Source organism: Capsicum annuum, chromosome 9 (genome assembly GCF_002878395.1).
Source record: "Capsicum annuum cultivar UCD-10X-F1 chromosome 9, UCD10Xv1.1, whole genome shotgun sequence".
NCBI classification, from domain to species: Eukaryota; Viridiplantae; Streptophyta; class Magnoliopsida; order Solanales; family Solanaceae; genus Capsicum; species Capsicum annuum.
This window is the reverse complement of record NC_061119.1, coordinates 100,341,029-100,367,115: the sequence shown is the minus strand read 5'-3', so window position 1 is coordinate 100,367,115 and position 26,087 is coordinate 100,341,029.

Below are 26,087 nucleotides of genomic sequence, written 5' to 3'. Positions count from 1 at the left end.
TGGACTTCATGATGGGTTTTCCTCAAACTTGTCATCAGTATGATTTAGTTTGGTTTAATGTAGACAGGATAACCAAGTCAGCTTATTTCCTTCCAGTCCATACCTCTTATTCAGCCGAGGATTATGCCAAACTCTACATTAGGGAGTTGGTAAGATTACACGGTGTTCCACTATCTATTATCTCAGACAAAGGTACTCAGTTGACCTCTCACTTTTAGAAAATCATTCCAAAAGGGTCTTGGTACCTAAGTTTATCTTGGTATAGCTTATCATCCTCAGACAAATGGTCAAGCATAAAGGACCATTCAGACTCTAGAAGATATGCTAAAGGCATGTGCAATTGATTTCAAGGGAAGTTGGGATAACCCCTTGCCTTTGATTGTGTTTCCATACAATAATAGATATCATTCCACTATTCAGATGGCTCGGTTCGAAGCTCTCTATGGTAGGAGGTGCAGATCTCCAATCAATTGGTTCAAAGTTAGCGAGGCCTAAGTCATAGGGCCTGACCTATTGTTTCATGCCTCAGAGAAGGTTCAGTTAATCAGAGAAAGACTTTAGTATGCTCAGAGCTGACAGAAGTCTTATGCAGACGTTCGTAGAAAGGATCTAGAATTCAAGGTTGAGAATTATGTTTATCTCAAGATCACTCCTATGGACGGCGTGTAGAGATTCAGAAAGAAGGGAAAGCTCAGTCTCTAATATGTCGATCCTTTAAAAATTCCCAGTCGCTTTAGCTTGGTAGATTATGAGCTCGAATTGCCTCCAGATCTAGCTTCAGTTCATCCAATCTTCCATGTCTCTTTTCTCAAGAAGTGCATAAGTGACCCTCCAGTTGTAGTCCCTACTCAGAGCATAGATATCCAGAACAGCCTCTCTTATTAAGAGATTTTGGTCAAAATTCTAAAGTATCAGACTCGTAAACCTAGGAACAAAGAAGTCCATCTAATCAAAGTTCATTGGTGAAACCAGTCCATTAAGGGAGATACTTGGGAAGCAGAAGCAGATATGCGTACCAAGTATCCTTACCTCTTCTCAGCTAATTCAAATCAAGCTCAATGTAATAGTTCTCCTTAATCTTATTTATTTTCATGTTTAGGATTCCATTGAAAAATTTGGTAGTAAATATCATTGCATTAAGTCATGGATACATGTAATAGTTCAGTCACACAATCATGCATCAGATATGCATGAGTTCAGCTTGTCAGTTATGCATCAGATATGCATGTTCAGTATGTTTAGATATATTAAGCTCATCATTCAGGTCAGTTATGTTGTCATATTTCAGATGTTTCATACCTTATGTAAGTCCAGAACATTAGTAATCTCAACTTAGTCAGCCCCATTCGAGGACAAATGTTCCCAAGGGGGAGATATTGTAATACCCCAAAAGTTCAGATATTTTAGGATCATGCTTCAAGCTCCTGAGTAATAAATTTTTAGTTCTTTGGTAGTGTTATGATCAAGGTTTATTAATATTAAGGCCTCAAAAGTGTCCTAGTTAATAGACAAATCAAAATATTTCCTTACATATTGTATTCTTGAGAATGATCTTGGTATAGTCAACTTCAAAAGAGAATATATCTCGCTATGATATTAATTTCTGAGATCATGACATACCAAAATATAAATAATTGAATTATCTTTCCAATGATACCAATTTTTACTAAATCCAAAATTGGAGCAAGGAGTTATGCCTATTTTACTCCAGCATGTCAGGCTGGGAAACTAAGTGACGACATTCATGGTAAGCTGGCAGAAGTGTGAAGACTTATCACCAATGTCGTCAGCCCTGGGAAGATTCCCACCCATAGTGATGACATTTTATGATAATTCTCCACGCCCGTGATGGCTTATCACCAATGTCGTCAACCTTAACCAGAAAATCTAGATTTCACCCCTTTGTGACGACATTTTGTGACGACTTATGACAAACTTGTCGACTTGTCACCAATGTCGTAAGCCTTAGATTTTCAACAACTGGGAAGCAATTTAGTAAGGGTATTTTGGTCTTTTTCCTTCACTTCCCATGTCTTATAACCCTCAAGGAGCGTATTATCTTCCATTCTCTTTAGTTAAACACCTCAAAGAGCTCTTTCATACACCCTCAACGACAAGATTAGGGTTTCCTGTCAAAATTATCTCCTCAAGAACTTTAAACCCTAGTAAAAAAAATCAAGAGCAAGCCTAAGGATTTCTTCAAAAACCTTCAAAAACATTAGATCTCTTTCAAGATTCAATCACTAAGGTACGCGTAGTGTTCATCCATGTGTCCCTTTCATCCATGGAGCTCAAGAATAACGTTTAAAATTATTAATTATGATTTCCTAATTGTGTTATGACTATATTCATGTTGACAATTGTTTTTTGGATTCAAGAATGTATCTTGATGTGTTTTTCATGAAGCATGTGAGTATGTTAATTGAAACCCATGAATTTTGGATGGATTAAGATTGTCAAATTGATAAGTACACCTATGCCAAAGTTGTGCGCGTAAGGTGTTTGATAAAATTTCAAGAATGATAGAATCCATGTTTTCATGGCTTAATAGTGCTTAAATGACAAGCCCATGTTCTATTCTTTATGATTTCACATGAACTCCACGTTATTGTTAAGTGTTATTGCAGTGATATGGAATGAGCATGATATTGAAGCAATGCGAGTATATATATGTTGTGTGCATCACCTTCCATGTATAAGATGTTGATAAACAAGTGTTGTACGAAATCCCCTACTTATGATATTGTGAATTATGGACTCTATTCTTACGATCAAGTCAGTCATGTGTCAGTTTCCTTCCATCGAGTCCTGGGGGTACTTGTACTCGAAAAATATAGTTGTGTGCCTAGATCCATATCATGATATCATGATACTCTCACTCAATCCATGATCTATAGAACTCAGACAGTCTTGTGACTCAGGAAATCTCAAAAATCCCATGATCTAAGTTAATTCTCAGATAATAGCACTAAAAGTTAATTAATCATGCTCAATCTCTTCAGATGGGACTAAAAGTTATCAACGAGTGAACCCAAGGATGGAAACTCACCTGCCAAATAAGGGTGAATTTTTTATCATTCATCCTTAAGTTCCCGAACGACATACCCAGCGTTCATTGAGATATCTTAACCTATCAGATTAGGGTTGATGAGGTGATTTGACCTGTCAGACCAGGGTCCCACCATTCTCATTAAAGTAACCTGCCAGATAAGGGTCACTCGCAGCTTGTCCTTACTAGTGGCGCAATATTGACACTCTTTCAATCAGGGAAAAGATTTGACCCCAGCTCAGCTATTATAGAACATTTTGGTCATGTCGGTTAAACAACTACATCCCACAATTTTAGTCTTAGTCGCAGTAAAAGAAATTAGATTGTTCTTCAGATTTCAGTATACCAGGACTGTTAGATATAGTCAATTCAATAATAGTACGAAACTCAATTAGTTCCATCAGATTCAGGACCGTATCACACAGTCATCCATATTATCAGAAATCCCCGTGTTAGTCATATTAGATATCAATAAACTATGTATTATTATATAGATCTAGATATCATGTATTCATGATCTCAATTACTATGTATGCATGTTTGCCCTCTTACGTTCATATTAGTCATTCAATTAGCAATGCTCATGCGTGTAAGCCCTTTTCCATATACCCTACCTCACTCGTATGCTTAGTTTTATGTTTCACCATAGGTTAAACCGACGAGTTTCAGATCAGCAGTAGAAGTCAAATTTTAGTTTACAGAGGTACAGTGAGTCCTCTTCATTAAAGGATGATATGATTTGACTTCATTTATTTTCTTTGGTTATATTTTAGTTTATGGAGTTGGTTGGAGACATGTTATTTCAAATACTTACTCAGATAGTATTTAGAGGTTTTCAGCTTTAGTTCATATTTGTTTCAGACTTCAATTGTTTTGGGTATTTGTTACCCCATATGGATTTTATGATTTGTCAAATATTTTATTTAGTTGAACCTTATGGCTTATTGTTCATGTTTTTTGCATTTTACATGTTTATTATGTAGTATATAGGTAAAGATATCTGTCATGGGTTAGCTACTGGTCCTTCGGATTCATAAGCATCGTGTGGCATTCCGGTTTAGAAAATCGAGGTGTTACAACTATGGGTTTATTTTAGGACCTCCAAGCTACATAATCTAGGTTAAGGTATTTAAAGCTCATGCTAAGAATTTTTCCCTCCCCGTCATGGGATATATATGAATTTGCATATGATGGTGTACACTGATTTTTAATGGTTTTGAATTGTTGATCATTATTTATTTCACTCATTATCCTTGAGTTACATGCTAGCGCTCAGCCCGCTAACCATCTACGAACACCGTATCCCTATGTGATGTACGGTCTAAAGAAACTTCTAATTTTCCTATGTAGTGATAGGATTTTTGGGTTTTCAGTAGTCAGCTAGAAGTGGTGAGACTTCTTTTTCCTAAAGGTCATTGCTTATTAGTTTATATATTATCACAAACTTTTATTCATACTTACTTTTGGATACTATTGGGGGCATGTCCCGACTTGGATTATTTAGTTTGGATTAGAGTATTTATGGATTACTGTGGATTGGGATTTGGTATTGTGATTCCTTTTTACATCCTCCTCATTGATTACTTTATCTTATAATATCTTTGGAATTTATCTACTCCTTGGTGTGTTGTGTTAGATTTGACTAGGCAGTCGGGGTAATCTTCGTTCCTTGGTCTACTTGAGATCTCTATCACGGTCGGGCCCTCCTTTAGATCATGATAAATTACTACCTTGTACTCTGGATTTTAAGCAGATTGAATATGGTTTAATATTGTGTCAGATGCCAGGTTAACTTTGGGCTATTTGTAGTCCTAAGAACCATGTTACATCTAGGGTGTACTTCCAAGACATGACACAAAGGTTGTATATCATACTCTAGATGTTGGATCCTAATTGCCATTCTATACCCCTTATTAAGTCCATCCCAATTGCCTCTTATTTTTAACTCAATTCATAGCTTCCAAGAGTGTCATTCTCAAAGTTGATAGTGAACTACCTTTGACCCTCAATCACAAGGTTACTATTTTTTTTATGGAAGAATAGATACTTGTTAATTGAATAATAGATGACTCAAAACCAAATGGAAGGATACAAGAATAGATGACAAATTTGGAAATCAAGAAAAACCAAAAGTTAGCATGAAAACAAATATAGATTGAATAATGAATTAATAACTTATTAGTTCAATTACTAGTTTATAATTACCATTAGGAAAAAAAATTGGTTAGAATCAATGGAAAGAGTAAATGAAACTAGGAAGTTAGAATTTGAGATTCATCAAAGTAGGTGAAGAATGTTGAGTATGCCACCTATGTTGTGGTGGAAAACTTAGTTTTGCATCAACAAACTTATACTTGACATCCTAGCGTATAAATCTAAATTTTCAAAATACCTTGTCGATGTTACTTAAGATTCAATAGCATATCGAGTTTGCATCAACAAACTTATTTTTTCGTCTGGACATGACTAGCTGAGTTTTGCTCCTTTTTTGGGAGCAAATGTAGAACTTTTGAACTTTATTCCTTCTACAATTAACATTTTCAGAGTATTTCTTTTGCACCAACACTTGTACACCTTTATCTTACCCCCTTTTTGAATCTAAAATTTTTATTTCAATATTCTTCTTCAAGAAGATATGAAGAGAACCAAGAACAACTTATAAACTTCAAAATTTGGAACTTCCTTTAATTATTCCAATTTATCCTAAATTTTAGATTTAGCTTCTTCTTATGTTAGATAACAAAGTTCAATCCAAATTGGACAATAAATAATATGATCTAGAAGATCTAGAACCTTTTTCTTCAGAACATTAGAAGATTCAAAAAAAATGTATTCCTTAATTTCACCTCTAATTTCCATAAATATTGAATTTGTTCTCCTAATGAGAAAGAGAAAAATACCTAATACATTTAAACATTCAATAAGATGCAATATTACAATGAAATAAAAGATAAGATATTAAAGTATAGATATATAAACATAAGAAAAGTACGCTTAAATCAACCAAAAAGAAGATCAAACCCTACTATCCCAAATGGTTAATCTTAATCAAACACCTAAATCTTACGAAGACTAACAAGGGATATTGATTCATCTTGCAATCCTTATTTCTAAACATGAGTCAATGAATGGTTCACCAAATCTCAACTCCTAACAATGAGAATTAATAAAATATCATCAAAACTGAGGAAAAAATACCTTTTCTACCTATTTATAGTCTTGGATAAATAAAACACAAAATTCCCTTATGTGACAAAAATTGCAAAATATGTTGTACAACCTATACAACTATCTTGATTTGCCACACATTATATATCTTCATTTTGGTCATTATTAGAAACTCCAAAGCTTCCTTCTCTATGAATATAGATATCAATTCTTGGAGTGTCATGACTTGGCTATGTGTTAATGGTTTTAAGGTGGTTGTGATGGGGTCATATCAGTTCTACTTAAATGTTAAACTCACTTGCTTGTTCTTAATATTTGTTTACCCAATAATGGTCACAACCTAAATTCAACTCCAAACAAGATGAAATCTCAGGTCAACACTTAAGGAACATTAAAGAACTTAAATCTAAAGATAGAATCACAATTCAAACACAAATCATATAATTGATTAAAAAAAATTAAAAACTTTTTGTTTGAATTTTAAGATTTATACTTTCGCATTTAGAATTGTTTCAAGGATAAATGACTAGAATACAATAACAAAATAAGTAATCATATGTAAATTTCAACTAAAGAAATTCAGATGTAACTAGGGGAATCCACCCACTAATTATTCTCTAGACTAATCAAGCGAAACCATCACTTACTAGACGAACTAAGATGATTGTTAATCGACTAACTAACACTAAAATAAGAAAATTGAAAATCAACCCACTAGATTAATACTATAAGATAATTCTCAATATTATTCGAGCTATCTAACTTGTATTTATTATACACATATTAGTCCTAAGCTGTGAGTATCTCGGAAAAAGTCTCTTTACTTCATATGAGGTAGTGGTACGGTCTGCGTACACTCTACCCTCCCCACACACCACTTTGTGGGAATACACTTGGTATGGTGTTGTTGTTCTATTCAAGCTATATAACTTAGGGAAGACAATCCCTATTTATAGTTTAGGATAGATTACACTTGAATGCAAAAATGTAACCTTGCAAACAAAGAAAAATAAGGGGTACCTAAGTCACATTAAGGGTCAATCCAGTTAAATGACCCTTGTTTCTTTGGTTAAATCTTGCCCAACTATAACAAATCGGTGTGTATTCTTCTCGATGATGTGTTGTGACAGAGATCATATGGATGGTGATATAGTCACATCTTGGGTTGCAAACTCTCTATTCTTGATGGATAGCCCGCCTTAGATCATGTGACATATGAGGCAGTTGCATAGGCTAAAATTATAATAATTACAAATTAAGCAAGAGTCATTAATGATTTTTGAACTACAAGTTGCATTAGAACTTAAGTGCCATTGAACTTGATTGTATTGTTAGTTTTAAATTCAACAATGTTTTTCATACCTAAATAATCAACGTATAAAACTCCAAGATTTCAGAAATTTGGGTTAATTCCTTCCAAGTAACCTCAAGCTCACACCAGACGCCATGGTAATAAAAAATAAAGGAAATATTTATCTATTTCTAAATTCTTTAAATTCTTATTTCTGAATACAGAAGATATGTGTATCATTGAAATATGTAGTTACTCATTAATTATGATGATTAAATCATATGTAAATCCTCTTTCCAATAGATTGAAGGTTAAAGTACCTTAATACAACACATAAATTACAGAATTTATTGATGAATTTTCAACAGGTCATACTTGCATGCAGACCTCTGTATAATCTCCGAACCTTTGTAACTCGACCCGAGTTGGGTTTGGGTCATTTATGGGTCTAACCTTTGTAAATGTTTTGTTTTCATTTTGTTTGTTTGTTTTGGGCCTTCTAGCATTTTGAATTATTTTGTTTCTAATAAAATGGTCGCCTTTTACCACCTTTAATTTAAAAAAATTCCATCCATCTTTTCAAACACCTTTGAAAAAATATTTATTAAAGATTTTGTTCACTAAATTAACTTTATTATTAATACCTTAGAAATCAAAGTTTGACTCGCAAAATTTTGTGAAGTTATTTAATTATCATAGTAGTATTGGAAGAAAATAATAATTTTTTCTTAAACTAGATAAAGTGGACAAATAGAAGTAATATATTTTTAGCATAAGAATCTAATAAAATGAAATATATGGAGTATTAAATTGAAACTGAAATAGACTTGAGGAGAGATTTGTTCAACAAGTTGACATATGCCCAGCCCATACAACCTGTATCCCATCATACGACTAGTACCCCTAGTTGAATGACATCTAAAAACCAAAAATCCAGTAAATTTTCAAAGGTTCCAAATCCCAGGGTGTTTCAGTTTCCCCCACAAGGATCATTCGTCCCCGAATGATGGGTAGAGTAAGTACAAGCATGAGTTATTACATTATCAAACATCAATTTAGCCTTTAACAAAGTTAGAAAATAAAGATATGATAAAGAACACATACCTTCCGCAGGAATATCCAGAGAAGAAAACTAGTGCGGATACGTAGATCTTAATCGACAAACCTGTCAACCTAAGATCTTAATCGAGATCTCTTAATATGAAAGAGAATCTGAGATACCCAATCCATCCAAAGGAATACTTTTAGAGGGATCACCAATACACTTTCTCAACATAGACACATGAAATATCGAATGAATGGAGCTCAAACTTAAAGGCAACTCCAACTTATACGCAATATTACCAACCTTTCTCAAAACCACATATGAACTAACATAGCTTTCCCTTTTTTCAAAATGGCATTGTACACTTTATTAGAGATACCTAGGAACACCCTATTCCTAACCTCAATCTTTAAGTCCCTACCCCTTACATTTGCATAGGACTTTTGTTGACTCTGCGCAACCATAACCCTATCAAAAATTACCTTCAACTTATCCATAGCGTGATAAACTAAATTTTAGCCAAGCATGTCTGTTTCACCAAGATCGAACCATCCAATAGGAGATCAACACCTCTCACCATACAATATCTCAGAAGGGACCATCCCAATCCTTGAATGATAGCTATTATTGTAAATAAACTCCATAGGATGTAGATGCTCTACCTAATTAATACCATAATTAATCAAACACGTATGAAGCATATCCTCCAATGTTTGAATAGTCCTTTCTGCTTTCTAATCCCTCCACGGGTGGAATGAAGTACCTAGACTAACTTTAGTACCCAACCCCTTTTGAAACAAATAAAAAAAGTGACATGAAAAGTGCATCCAATGATCAGAGATAATCAAAATAGGTATCCCGTATAGCTTTACAATATCATGAAGATACAATCTCGCATAATCCTCAACCAAAAAATTAGTCCTCACTGGGAAAAAGTGAGCCGACTTTGTCATCCCATCCACGATGACCTAAATCAATCAAATTAGTTTTGAGGACGAGAAAGACTAGTAACAAAATATATGTTGACCATCTCCCATTTCTATTCTTGCAATTCAATCTCTTGATACAAGACTCTAGGCCCCATGTGCTCAACTTGCACTTGTTGACTCACTAAACAGTTGGCCATAAAATTAGACACATCCTTCTTTATACCATTCCACCACTATATCTCCTTGAGATCATGATATATTTTTGTTAAATCGGAATGGACAACATAGCATAATTCATGTGCCTCATCCATTACCTTTTCTCACAAACCATCGACGTTACAAAAACATAACCTTCCTTAGTACCGCAAGAACCATCACGACTTATCTCATATACCATTACCTTTTGCCCACCTATATCACCCTTTATTTTCATCAAGATAGGAACTAGCATTTGCTTCTCCTTGATCTCTTCACCAAGAAATTACCGAATCGCTTCCTCTACAAAGAGACCACCATTCTCAAAGTCCAATAGGTGAAATCCAAGATTAGCCAAGTGGTGAATATCCATCACCAATTCCAGCCTCTACTATTCTAAATGAGATAAACTGCCCATGGATAACCTGCTAAGAGCATCAACAACAATATTAGCCTTACCTGGATGGTAATGAAGACTCATGTCATGGTCATTGAGAAGGTCAAGCCATTTTCTCTGCATAAGGTTAAGCTCATTCTGATTGAACAAATAATGTAGACTCCAATGATAAGAAAATATGTCCACGTATACTCCATACAAATAGTTCCACCAGAATTTTAATGCAAACACCATTGTTAAAAGCTCTAACTCACGAGTAGGATAATTCGTCCTATGTAATTTCAACAACTTAGAAGAATAGGTAATCATCTCACCATGATGTATCAAAATACTATCGACTTCCACCCAGATACATCGCAGTAAACAATAAACCCCTAATTGCCTTCAGGAAATATCAAAACCTAATTCAAAGTTAGTTTATCATTCAGCTTGTCAAAACCACCTTTACAAGCATTCAATGAAGAAAATTTTACCAATTTCTAAGTCAAATTGGTCCATAAGGCAATTATTATCGAAAAATATTCCATAAACCTCCTATAATACTTAGCCAAACCCAAGAATATCTGAATGTCTATTGGATTCATAGGTTTAGGACACCTTTTAACCACCCCTACCTTTTTCGAATCAACTATAATCCCTTCACTAGAAATAATATGACATAAAAAAAGTAATAGCTTTGAATCAGAACTCATATTTAGAGAATTTGACATACAACTGCTACTCATTCAAATTCTGGAACACCATATGGAGTTGATTGGCATGATCCACCTCACTCTTAGAATATACTAGGATGTCACCAATGAACACAATGACAAAAAGATTCTAAAACCGATGGAATACCCTATTCATCAAATCCATGAATGTGTTGGGGCATTGGTCAAACCAAATGACATAACCAAGAAGAGATATCCACCTCCCTAATATTAAGATGATGATAGCTAAACCGATGATCTATCTTAAAAAAGAATTATGTGCCTTGCAATTAATAAAAGAAGTTGTCTATTTTTTTAAAGAGGATACTTGTTCTTAACCGTCACCTTATTAAACTACTGATAGTCAATACATATATGAAGGGAACCATTATTCTTACACATGAATAGCACTAGTGTACCCTACGGGGATATACTTGGATGATTCCAAAAAATGTCCAAACTACTTAAGGTGAGGAGCACTAGTTGTAGAGAAAGAACCAGAATCGAGTGGGGCTACAGCTACACAAGAACAGTTTAGTGGGTGAAGGCTATCAAGTACTTAGGACAAGGATGAAATAATGTCAACCTTTAAAACAAAATAGACCAACAATTTGCATTCACAACCATATATATATATATATATAAAACAAAATGGGAAAAGAGAACAAGGTTTAACATGCATTTAAAAACTATTAACCTGGGTATGTGTAGCTTAACCGTCCTAGAACAACCCATGGGCTATATGGGTCCAGTGTATGCCCTGAACGAGCCCTAATACCTGTAGCCACATGAGCCCTTCGCTCTCTATGATAAATATATACAATTGCATCATAGGGGATTTCTATGTACCCCATATGGTCATCATGACCAAATCATTATGTCGGCAAACATGAGTTTCTTTTGTACGTCCATTGGAGTCACACCTTCACGGTTTGCTATCACACCCAAGCATTATTGCTCCAATTAAAACCATTACGACATAACAAGGACCACCATTCTATTTTTTATTAACTAAGGCTATCAGTAGTGTTATCATGACACCGACTATAGCTTGCAAGCACTATCCTTATCCAACCTTTCAAAGATTAAGGATTTCCTTGTACCCATAGGTTTTATTATCAAGTTCACCTGGGGGTGTCCTGTGTACCCCACAAGTGTGTCATTTTTAAGTTTGTTTGGGGAATTCCCTTGTACCCGATAAGTTTTTCAATTAAACCAATCATAACGCCCAAGGCCTCACTATTTAGCCTTTTTAAACCATTTATACCATTTATTGTTCCATTACAAAGTTAAACTATGCAACAGTTCCATTAAAAGATCAACAATGTATTAAAAGCATTCTCCTAGGCATTTTATCAAACATATTGGGTGCATAGACTTTCCACAGCTAAAACCATGTATTAACTAACCATTCACATGTAACCAAATGTCCAAACCTCTATAAAAACATGAAATCTATAGTTAAAACATGGGAAAACCATAACCAAGTATTTAAAGCGAAAACCCCCAAGATATATCTGAAAACCTAAAATAATACAACAATTAGGCCCTAAAAACAATTCATAAATCATACCTCTAGATGGATATGAAAATGAGAGAGGAGTATCTTACCTTAGATTATGAAGATGATGGGGAGAAATCACTCGTACAAGCCCCAAATTAATCCTCTAGATGAACCCCTAGCCTTCCTTTACCCAAGAGACTTAGAGAGAATTGACAGTGTTCCTAAATGTTAAAGATTAGAATATTAGGGTAAATAATATCCCAAAAGAGTTATAAGTCATGGGGCCTTAAGACGTTAAGTGGGGAAATATCCAGATTACCCCCACTTAAATTGTATAAACATCCCGAAGAATGGTATTACCATCAAATACTACTCGTACCTCACCATACGAGTGGTATACACCACTTCTACCATTTGTCTCCCTTTGGATCCCAATTCTATCAAATATAAGACCATCAAAGACAAGTTGTATCTGATTATACTACCTATACCATTGACCTATACCCACCACAGAACTGAATCAAAGAGGATTTAGATACTATTCACCATATAAGACATTGGTATGACTCATACACTATTTGACAGCTCATGGTGAGCCACTCATACTAAGATCTAAGTTAATTTAGGAATCATCCAATTTAAGTAAGGCAAAAACACAATCTAAACAACCCATCACCTACTATATGACTCATACCCACCTAGTCGTACCCATACTAGAAACTAATCGAAACCACTAACCATTGCTATTGATATACGACCAGCCCATACCAACAGTATCCCATTATTTGACTAGTACCTTCTGGTCGTATGATTTCATGTAACCAAAAATCCAAGAAACTTTCTAAGGTTCTAAAACCTAGGGTGTTTCACTACCTCTCACTTTTTTCCCTCTACTACTTTAATAGCCATTCCACTATGAATAATTACTCAAGAATAGAGTATATACACCTAAAAATATTATGATTCCTCTCAACTCATTACGATATCTAAAAACCTACTACCCATTCTCTTCACTTTTAATTTGATCTCTAGTAAACTCATATGACTCCACCAAATTCATTCTCTGGCCCTAACATATGTTTATCAATTTCATAGTCACTCTAACCCTTTTTATAACTCATAAATTAACTTTTGTTTTTCAAACTTTCTCTAGAAATGAAAAAATTAGACCATTTGAGAATTAAAGAAGGAAAAATAGTTCAATAAATTATTATTCAAATCACACATTCTATATCCTAGCTCGATTATTATTTTATCTAACCAAACTTCATGATCGAAGGAGAAAAATATTAAATCTCCTAACTTTTCTACGTTGATGCATAAATTTTACTCAAGTCTACTATAGTTAAAATATAACCTACCGCATAGATGAATTCCACAACTACCAAGAGTAGAGAGTTGTACCACGTGTGCCTTTATTTTTGCTATCTCTAAAAATACCTTAGAATTTCCCTTATGTATCTTGGACACCAAATTCTCATTTTCCTAGGTATAAGATTCATATACGATGTTTTTGGAAGAGGTGGACGACAAGGCTCAGTTAGATGAGGTTTTTTGGCTGTCAGGAGACCTCTTTTGTGATTCTTGGGTTCCATGGCCTGATTGATTTATAAGAATTATGCTACTTAAGAAGTAGCTACCTATTTAGACAAGTGATTGCTTAAAAAGTAGCTCTTTAAGGGGACAAGTGATCGCTTTAGCAACAATAGGGGATTATTAATTTCCCTATCTTCATCAAATATCCCAATAGCTTCTCCACTTTTTTTGGATCTTGAATAGTGGGGACATAGTGGAGAATCATACTTTGAGCTAAGGTAAGTTAAGCCTAACACTCTTTTGCCATTTCCAATAATTTTCCATATCAATTTCTATCCTATTCAATTTTAAATTATTAAAAATTAGATATTTAAATCCATAGAGCCTAGTGTCTGATTTGGGCCTCAATTTATGCACTATTTATTTTAAACTTTTGAGCACACATTCTTTTTCCTTTGAGGGACCTCCACAAATTAAATTTTCTATTTTGTTTGTGGGCCCGGTGGGCCTATTATTGACGAAAATTTTAACCCAATATTTTATATAGAAATATAAGACTCATTTTACTCATAATGATCTGTACTTACAATTTTGATAGCGTGGAAGTATTTTGGGATCGTGGAGAAAATATGGTGTCACAACTCGTACCAAGGCCTAGCAGTGATGGGTACCCCAACTCCCACATAGACCAAAGATCACCCCCTTCACCTAACATATTCAATACAACCCCTCATGTGCCGGATGAATTCTGAACATATAATAATATAGTGTAAGCTAAGACTAATATTAATTCATGAAAAGTCTAAACCAACTACCAGTAACCAGACAACCATCTGTCATCGAGCCAATCCACAATAAAGAATATGCCTAAGTCCACAAGAATTAAACAAAGACTCTATAAATCGAAATTAATAAAATAATGGGACATGCCCTCGATAGTAGCCATAAAATATTCTGAACAATGTCTAAGACACAAGTAATAAATACCATGAAATGAAACCTTCTGGAGCATGGAGTGTCACAACTTTAATGTCAACTCAAGAACCAACTCGAACACCTGATCACTGTGCAGGTAAAGTAGAAGAAGTTTTGGCTCCAGCATCACGTAGGGATATAATAACTAGAGAAGGTTAGTGGTTGGAGGGCTAGCATGTATCTTAGGAATAGAGGAATAAAATATGCCATCATTAATAACCAAATCAAATAACCCTATTCAATTAGATATACACATATATATCATGTCGGGATAGGGAACAAGGCTTAACATAAACTTTGAAAATGATAAGCTGGGTTGTGTAGCATAAAGATCATATAATAAGACACCCACAGGATATATGAGCCCATCTCTCCCCTAGCTAGAAGGGAACCAGTGTGTGTAGCCACACGAACCAAGGAATATCCATATCCATATATGCCTTTATAGGGGACTCAAACCTCGCATAATCAAGGTAACTTAAGCACAAATGTATACAATATAGAGGACTCGAACCTCTAATTGATACATACAATTGGGGGACTTGAACCTCCCGATCATATATACACCTATACCAGATAGCGCAGTTTCCAGTGTTAGTACTTCAAATACCACTTTCATGGCCCCGCTACATATTCCTATTTAAAGCAAAATTAAAATATTCAATAAACACAAAACTATTAATACGATTAAGTACCAAAGGCACCCCGTTGGTGTTGTCATACAAACTTGACTTGCAAGCTTACAACATTCCATAATCATTATTAATAAACATAGAACTCGAACCCATTATCTAAACAAAGACATCAATTCAATTCAAAACTTAGGGACTCAAACCCACTTAGTCAATTAGACTACCAAGGTTATAATTCAAATCATTTTAGGGCCAACAGGGGCTTCATGAAACCATTTACTAATTGTTAACATTCTAGGTTAATGCCTTAGTCCAAATAAAAATTCTACATGTGACACAAACATTCTCATTGACCTTTTCAGAAACAGGTTGAGGGCATAACATTATTATTGCCAAAACCCAAGAAATTTATGTCTAAACATGACCCATTTGTTCAAGTACAACTCTGATGCAACCATATATGCAAAATCATTATCTAAACATGTTTAATTATAATTAAAATCATAAGAAAGAAATACCCAACAACATTCACTAAAACTCTCAACCTTGGCTTTCTAAACCACCCTTAATGACTCATGAACAATGTTTAAAACACATGTTTTTAGTGATCTAACAACGAAGGAAGAGTAACATGCCCAAGTTACAAATATTTGCAGAGAAATTTCTTATTCTGAAGCCTCTAGATGACCACCTTAAAGAACCCTATCCCAATCTTCTTGAGAGGTTTTTGTGAGTGTTTAGAGAGTTTTAATCTTTCTAAGAGTAGAATGAATGCCCAATTTGTGTTATAAGACGTGGGGTCTTAAGGGCTTTGTGTGGGAAATGTCCAAAGTACCCCAACTTTAATTGTAGAAACCCATAGGCAGGTATGAATTGACCCTCTAACTCGTTACCACAGCATGCGATTGGTAAAACCAAGTCATTACTAGAATAGAAGGTTAGACACCACACTCTATCTAACTTATGACTTTTTTACGAAACTCATTTCTAGACCATACAATTGGTATGGTCTAGTAGTATCCAAGAAAGAACACCAAGGGCTAAACACTAGAAAACATATGATTGGACCCTAGCCCTCTCGTCACATGACCATACGACTCTATGGAGTCTCTCGTAACCAGGATAGACTTTCCAAACAACCCACTGACAAATATATAACTTGGATCACTAGGCCCGTCACAACACTATATGACTTATGGTGTGAGTTGTAAGATGAATGGAAAGTTCAAAACTCAATAAATTTGCAAGGGCCAAAGTTTGAGGTGTTTCTGTCTTCCCCCTAAGGATAATTCCTCCTTGAATGATGGGACAATGAAATACAAGAACCATTAGACTCCTCACACCTCTACTCCTACCTTTAACCATGTTAGAAAATAAAGATGCCAAGTAAACCACCCTTTTCTTTTAACAAAGACAAAAACCAAAGTGTTAAGAACAACACATAACTTAACCACGATCATCCGGAGTAGGGAATAGTAATAGATACCTAGACTTCATGTCCTTCTCGGCTTCACCAGTGTCTTTCTCAAACTTTTGGTACTTCCATAAAACCTTTACGGAAGCCACGTCTTTCATTCGCAATCAATGAACTTGTCCATCTAAGATATTCACTGGCACCTCCTTATAGGACAAAGAATCAAAAATTCCAATGTTCTCACAGGTAACAGCCAATGAAGGATTACCCATGCATTTCTGCAACATAGACACATTTAGTACCGAATGAATGGAATTTATGCTAGAGGGAAATTCCAACTCATATGTAACACTACCAACCCTTATCAAAACCATATATAAACCAACATTCCAAGGACTGAGCTTTTTCTTCTTTCCAAACTATAGTACTCCCTTCATGTGAGAAACCTTCAAGAATGCCCAATCTCTAAGTCCCTTTGCCTGATGTCTGCATAGGACATTTGGCAATTTTGGGCAGTCTTAAACAAATCTTGAATCACCTTAACCTTTTTCTGAGTCAACTTGGTAAATATAGTAGCAATAAAAGAAAAGCTTTCCAGAAACCTCCTATAATAACAAGCTTAAACGAAGGAACTCCAAATATCAATTAGAGTCGTGGGTCTAGGTGAACTCTTAACCATAGCAACCTTCTGACGATCTACCATGATCACCTCAATAGACACAACATGACCTAGATAAGTTACAACATTCAATAAGAATTCATATTTAGAGAACTAAGCACATAACTAATTATCTTTCAATGTCTTCAACACACATAAGAGGTAATTCGTATGATCTTACTTACTCTTAGAGTAAACTAAGATATCATCAATAAAAACAATTATGAATAAATTTAGAAACTGATGGAAGACCCTATTCATCAAATACATGAATGATGCAGGGGCGTCAGTCAAGCCAATCGATATCACCAAGAACGTAAAATGCCTGTACCGGGTATGGAAAGCTGTCTTAGGGATATCCACCTCCCTAATTAGTAACTGAGAAAAATTTATTCACCCTAAAGCTAGTCAAAGAGATCATAAATTCTTGGATAGGGATACTTATTCTTTATCAATACCTTGTTCAAATGCTATTTATCAATACATATCCAAAGGGGCCCACCCTTATTATGCACGAACAATATCGGTGCTCCCAATTGGGACACACTAGGATGGATGAAACCACTCTTTAAGAGGTCATTCAACTATACCATGAGTTCCTTAAACTCAACTAGAGCCATTCTATATGTGGGAATAGAAATAGGACAACCATCTAAAACAAGGTCAATGAAAAATCAATCTCCTTATCTGGGGAGACAACATAAAGGTCATTAGGGAAGACTTTAGGAAATTCATCTATGAAATGAATAGAATATAATAAAAAATCTTTCAAGATAGAATCTTTAACCTGGACTAGATTATAAATACAGCTTTTGGAAATCAACTTTTGGGTTATAAGAGAGGATATAAACCTCCCCTTAGGCTCTAGAGAACTTCCCTCCCTTTCAACAATTGTTTCATTAGGTAATTTAAACATGCCCTTATGGGTCTGACAGTCTAAAGAGTATCGTACGGATGTAACCAATTCATTCCCAAAATATTATCAAAGCTAACCATGTCTAACTCTATCAGGTCTAATAGATTTTTTAACTAACAGATACCACACAACCCCTATAAACTCTTCTAACAACCAAAAAGTTTCCCCAAGGAGGGTCGAATGTTGCTAACAGGGCCTCACTGGCCTGAGATTTGGCGCCCTATAGCCTAGAAGCATCATCACCCTAAATACATCAACCACTAAATAGATTTGAGTAGGGAGAACTAGCCATCGAATAGGAGTTAGGAATCGCTTAGTTTTTCTTTTTAGGCTAATTTTCACTCTGTTGTTGGCCTTCACCGCATTCAGAAAACCAAAATTTCTTACTCTACCTCTGACAAATCTCATCTTACTTTTTTTGTCCTTTTCAATCATCTTAATATACACGACCAATCTGGAGATGCCCATGTCTTTATTTAACAAGACAGCTTTACTCTAAAGAATCAACTCACAAGATAATCCCAAAGTGATCTTTCTCATTAAAGCCCTTATGTTAGATGTCATCTTAGGAACTTATAGAGATTGCTAAAGGAATTTCAAAGAATAATCCTTGACATTCATTCTTCCTTGAGGCGACAAAGTATAAGTGTACCCCTAAAGAATAGGATTAGTGGGGATAGGTGCAACTCCATATGGATATTCAGATGTAGCAATCGTTGACCGAGTGTAGTCCCTTAAAGTTAGATGAGGTCCATCTAAATTGTCCTTAGATGGGAAAGAACAGTTCGCACAGATATCTAATTTTCTTTAAGGCATGATCTGAAATATGAGCAAATCGAAATCAGAATGGTTCAATACCTTAGACTCTATATCTTGAAATTAAGAGAATAAGAAAGGGAGACATTCCGAAATGTCTAATAGCCTCTCTTTTTTAATCGAAGAATGCTACACATTATTAAAAGAGACTCTACTAGACATGGCTTTGTGGACACCTACTTGACCATCAACTTAGGCTTTGATACTATATTTTTCAAGACACAAACAAGGTCTTGGCCATGATAGGTATCCCAAGTTCCACAAGGACCATATATCACCCCCTTCACAAAACCTAGTCAAGACAACCCCCTCAAATGTCAGATGAATTCTAAAGATATAACATGATAGTGCAAGTCAAGACAAATATTAATTCAGGAAAAGTCTAAATCAACCACCGGTAATAGGACAGTCATCTGTTACCGAGCCAATCGATTAAATTAGCACACCAAAGTGCACAGTAATCTAACAAAGCCTCTATAAATTAAAATCAATAAAATATTATGACATGTCTATGACAGTAGCCAAAATAAAGTCTAAACAATGTATAAGACATAAGTAATGAAGACAATAAAATAAATCCTTAGAAAGCATAGAAGCTCACCACTTCAATGTAAACTCTTGATCCAATGCAAAAACCTAATTGCACAAGAAAAGTAGAAGATTTTTCGGCACCTACATCACATGGAGATATACCATCCAGAGATAGTTAGCAGTCAGAGAGACAACATGTATTTTTAGGATAAAGGAATAAAATAATTTCATCATTAAAAACCAAATCAAATAACTATATGCAATCAAATACACATATATATATATATATCATGTTGGGATAATGAACAAGGCTTAGCATGAACTTTGAAAACCTTAACCTGGGCTGTGTAGTATAACTTTCATATAACAAGGCACCCATGGTCTTTATGGTCCCAACTCTCCCTTAGCTAGAAGGGCCCCAACATGTATAGCCACACGAACCAGAGAATATCCTTATTCACATATTCATTTATAAGGACCTCGAAATTTGCATCATAATCATCATGACATAAGAACCAGTATATTAAAATAAGGTACTCAAACCTCTCATTCATACATACATTTTGGGGAATCAAATCTCCCGATAATATAAACACTCAAACCTTCACTTTTATCGTTTGGATACACAACCTTCTTTAAAGCCTAATTAAAATATTCCATACATATATGAAATGATTAATCCATTTATTTACCAAAGTCATCTCTTTGGTATCTTAATACTAACTCCACATGCATGCGTACAACATGCCATAACCATTATTAATCAACTTAGGACTCAAACCCATTGTGTAAACAAAGACATCAATTTAATTCATCTCTTAGGGACTAAAACCCATTTAGTTAATCATATAACCAAGCTATAATTCAAATCAATTTATGGCCAGTAAGGCCTTCATGAAACTATTAACAAAAGGTTAACATTCTAGACCAATGCCTTTGTCAAAAACATAAGTCAACATGTGACAAGATCATTCACATTAACATTTTCATAAACAGATTGAAGACACAACATTATAAAACACAAAAGTCAATAAATTTAGGGTTAAACATGACCCCTTTGTTAAACCACAACTCACATGTACCTACATGTGCAAAATCATTATCAAACCATGTATAATCATAATTCAAATCATTAGAAAGTAATACACAACAATATTCACTCAAATCATCAACCTTGGAGTTTAAAAGCTCCCTTAATGACTCATACAAAATGTTTAAAACACATATTTTAAGTGACCTATCAATGAAGTAAGAGTCACATGCCTATGTTAAGTATATTTACGAAGAAATTTTTAATCCTTAATCCTCTAGATGACTACCTTGAAAGACCCTAGATCTATTTTTTAAGAGGTTTATGAGAAAGTTTAGAGAGTGTTATAATCTTGCTAAGTTTATAATGAATTCCTAATTTTTGTTATAAGACATGGGGTCTTAAGGGCTTTGGGGTGGGAAATGTCCAAAGTTCCCCCAACTTAAAGTTTTAGAAACCCACAAGTGGGCATGAGTTGACCCTCCAAATTATCACTAAAACATATGATTGGTACCGCTAAGTCATCACTATAATAGAACATTGGACACCACACTCTATCCAACTTATAACTCCCCTGTCCAACTTATCAGTTTACTATCCGATTGGTATAGTTTAGTTCTATCCAAGTTAGAACATGAAGGGATAAACTATTGACAATATCTCTTTTGTCACATGATTATATGACTCATATAGAGTCTCTTGCAACCATTAAGAATTGGCCAACAACATACTCACCAATATATGACTAGGGTCCCTAGACCTGTTTCCACACCAAATAACTTATGGTATGACTCATAAGATGAACAGAAAGTTCAAGACTCAAGAACTGTAAATGGGCCAAAGTTTAGGGTGTTTAACATAGGCTATTTATGGATGAATGAATACTTGAGATTCAGCATCAAGGTTGTCTTTTATCTACATTATTTTATGAAATAGTGTATGGTATATATTGCATTCTAGGTAGGGATAATAGGATATGATTATGGGTAGAATACCATGACTTAGCCTTATTTAGGAGTTTGGGGATAAACGAGTAAAGTGAACCTTAAGAAAAAATACTTCTTATTGCCATAGAATTCTATCACCCTAGAAAAAAATTGAGAACCATAGTTGATACTAAGTATGACTTTAGTATAAGGTTTATTGCTTGACTTAGAGGATTGGATCATAGTTCCATAGATTATAGTATTACCTTAATGGTAGTTAAATATTGTTAGTCTCAATTAAACTCTTACGATAAAAATTGGACTCTATGTAAGTATTCTACCCTTAAAAAAGAATATGATTCTTGTAATGGATATATAGGCACCTCATGTTGTCTTATTTGGATACTAGTGATGGAATGCAAGCTACTATGTGTATTCATGCTCCTTTAGTGGTAGGGTCCTAAACTCTCATTCTAATCCGTTCTTCTTTTTTTTTAGAACATGCCTCTAAAGAGAAGATACCAGCCAGCTTCTCATCCCTAAGATCCTTTGGGGGAACATGTTTGTCATGCGGAGTTTAGGGACATATTCACCATACTTTATCAGTTTGTGGATGCCCAACAAGATGGCCACCAGCTATTGCATCTAATCCAGTGGACAACTCAACCATACCTCGGATTCAGGACTTCACCCGAATAAACTCTCTATCTTTCTTCGAGTCTAAGTCTGATAAAGATCCCTAGGAATTCATCGACCAAGATCCGAAGGTCATAGACATCATGGGAGTTACTTCGTGTTAGAGTGATGATTAGCCACATACCAATTATTAGATATTACTCACACTTGGTACAAATATTGAAAGTCTCAGAGGTTAGAGAATGCAGGTCCTATAGAGTGGGAGGAATGTATCATGGCTTTCTTGGATAGATTCTTTTCCCAAGAGATGAGGAAGACAAAAGTTTTACTGTTCATCAACCTCAAGCAGGGAAATATGATGGTTAAAGAGTACTCTCTTTGATTGACTTAGTTAGCCAGATATGCACCTCATGTGGTTGCAAATAATAGGGCTAAGATGAGCATGTTTATGTCAAGGGTAAATGATAGCGTGGTAAATGAGTGTAGGTCTGTGATGCTGAACAATGATATGACTTTAGCCAAGCTCATGAACTATGCTTAGAAAATAGAAGAGCAGAAGATTAGGACTAGAGAGAGGCAGAACAAGATATCAAGGTCAGGCAGTTCCACATTTACTTAATCCAAATCAGAAGAAGGAAACCGTTCGTAGTTTTGTCCTAACCCAGCAGTTCCAGCTCGTTCTTCTGCTAGTGCGCTAGTGAAAAAATTCAAAGGCGGCAACCATGATTGAGCAACAGGCTCTAAATCTCAGGGCAGTGTGAGCAGTTCCCAAACTAACCACTTATGTCAGACTAATGGTAAGAACCACAAGGGTACCTGTAGAGCTAGTAGCGATATTTGTTTTTGTTGTGGTAAACCAGGCCATAGTATTAAAGAATATCCGTAGTCAGGTCTGCTGTGTCAGAAGAATCGTTCCATAGCCCAGTCTAGTCGCCCAAATCAAAAGGGTGCCACTTCTAGTGCTACTAGTGGGCAATGCCCAAACAAACTCTTTGCTCTTAAGGACCAATAGAATAAGGAAAATTCTCCTAATGTCATTACTGGTACGTTGCAGATTTTCCATGTTCATGTTTATGCTTTGCTAGATCTAGGTGCATCTTAGTCTTTTGTTACTCCTTATATAGCAGGCAATTTCAAAATCAATTCCACAATTTAATTAGAGCCCTTTTCAGTCTCTACCCCAGTGAGTAAAACCATCATAGCTCGGTGGGTACACAGGAATTGCTCGATTATGATATTTTAGAAAGACACATCAGTAGATTTAGTTAAGTTAGAGATGACTAATTTTGATGTCATTCTCAGCATGGATTGGCTTCATTTTTGCTATGCGATAGTCGGCTACAAAAATAGGATAGTTCAGTTTTAGTTCCTGAATGAGTTGTCCTAGAGTGGAATTGTAATTCTTCATCTTTCAAGGGTCAGCTTATTTCCTACCTTCATGCAAGAAAAATGATATCTAAGGTATGTGTTTATTATCTCGTTCATATTACAGACACGTTTTGAATCTCCCAATCTCGAATCAGTTCTAGTTGTAAATGAGTATTCACATGTATTTCCCAAAGAACTTCCAGGCATTCCTCTCGAAACGAAAATAGACTTCAACATTGACCTTATTCCAAATACTCAGCCTATTTCTATTCCAACATACATAATGGCACCAACAGAACCCCAGAGAAGTAAAAAAATAATTGATAGATCTCTTAGATTAGGGATTCATTAGACCTAGTGTTTTCTCGTGGGGCGCACCAGTCCTATTTGTGCGTAAGAAAGACATTTCTCTCAAGATATGCATTGATTACCATCAGCATAATAAAATCACTGTCAAGAATATGTATCTTCTTTCTAGGATAGATGACTTATTTTTCAACTTCAGGGCGCCAGATATTTCTCTAAGATAGACCTCAGATTAGGCTATCATCAAATTAGAGTTAGAGAATATGACATCCCGAAGATAGCTTTCTATACTCGGTATGGTCACTTCGAGTTTCTAGTCATGTCTTTTGGTCTTACCAATGCCCCAACTGCTTTCAAGGACTTGATGAACCATGTGTTCAAGTAGTACTTTGACATGTTCATCATAGTCTTCATAGATGATAGATGGGTCTTTTCCCACACAGAGTGTGATCATGCAGACCATCTCAGAATTATTTTTTAGACCCTCATAGATCACTAGCTATTCGCCAAATTAAGTAAGTGCAAGTTTTGGCTAAGGTTAGTAGCATTTCTTTGCCTTATTATTTCTGGCGATGGCGTTATAGTTGATCCTCAAAAGACCAAAGTAGTAAGAAATTGACCTCGCCCTATCTTTGTATTAGATATCAAAAGTTTCTTGGGTTTGACTGGCTATTACAGATGGTTTTTGGGGTGATTTTCTTCTATTGCATTCCCTATGTCTAGATTAACTCAAAAAAAGCTCAAGTTTTAGTGGTCAGATTCTTACAAGAAGAGTTTTGAGGAGTTGAATACTCGACTCACCTCAGCTCTAATTTTAGCTCTTCCAAATGGTTAAGATGGGTTTGTAGCGTATTATGATGCACCCAGAGTGGGTCTAGGTTATGTTCTCATATAGCATGGTAAGGCCATAGCCTATGCCTCTAGACAGTTAAAGCCCCATGAGAAGAATTATCCTACTTATGATCTTGATTTAGCAGCCATAGTATTTGCCTTGAAGATTTGGAGGCATTATCTATTTGGAGTTCATGTAGATGACTTCGCAGATCATAAGAGTTATCAGTATGCCCTTTCTTATAAAGATCCAATCTTCGTCAGAGAAGATGGTTAGAACTCTTGAAGGATTATGATATGAGTGTCCTTTACCGTCTGAGCAAGGCGAACTTTGTGGGCGACGCTCTCAGTAGACTCTCCATGGGTAGTGTTTCTCACGTTAAGGATATCAAAAAGAGATAGGTATTTTTTTAGTCGATTTTTCAAAGGGTAGTGTATGTGTTCAGAGTAGTTCAGAATCATCTCTAGTTTCTGAGGTGAAAGAAAAACAAGACAGGGATCCTAGCCTTGTCAAGATAAAAGAGTTAATCAGAGATTAGAAGGTTGAGGATTTCTCCCTACGGGGAGATGGTGTTCTTCATTATCAAGGTTGTTTCTGTGTTCCAGATGTGGACGAATTGAGGTAGTGGGTTCTTGCAAAGAAACATGGTGCACGATACTCTATTCATCCAAGGGCTACTAAGATATACCATGACTTGCAGAAGATCTATTGGTGCAGTGGGATAAAGAGAGATATTGTAGCTTTTGTGGATAAGTGCTCTACATGTCAGTAAGTTAAGATAGAGCATCAAAAGCCTAGTGGTTCTATGCAGGAGTTCAATATTCCTACTTAGAAGTGGGAAGTAGTGAACGGATTTCATAAAGGGTTTGCCTCGAACTCATTATCATCATGATTTAGTTTGGGTCATTGTAGATAGGATGACCAAGTCTTCTTATTTCCTTCCAGTCCATACCTGTTATTCAGCCGAGCATTATGCCAAACTCTATATTAAGGAGTTGGTCATATTACATGGTGTTCCACTATCTATTTATCTCAGACAGAGGTATCGAGTTCACCTCTCACTTCTGAAAAGCGTTCCAAAAGGGTCTTGGTACCCAAGTTTATCTCAATATAGCTTTTTATCCTTAGACATATGGTCAAGCATAAAGGACCATTCAGAATCTAGAAGATATGCTAAGGGCTTGTGCAATTGATTTCAAGGAAAGTTGGGATGACCACTTGCCTTTCAATGAGTTTACATA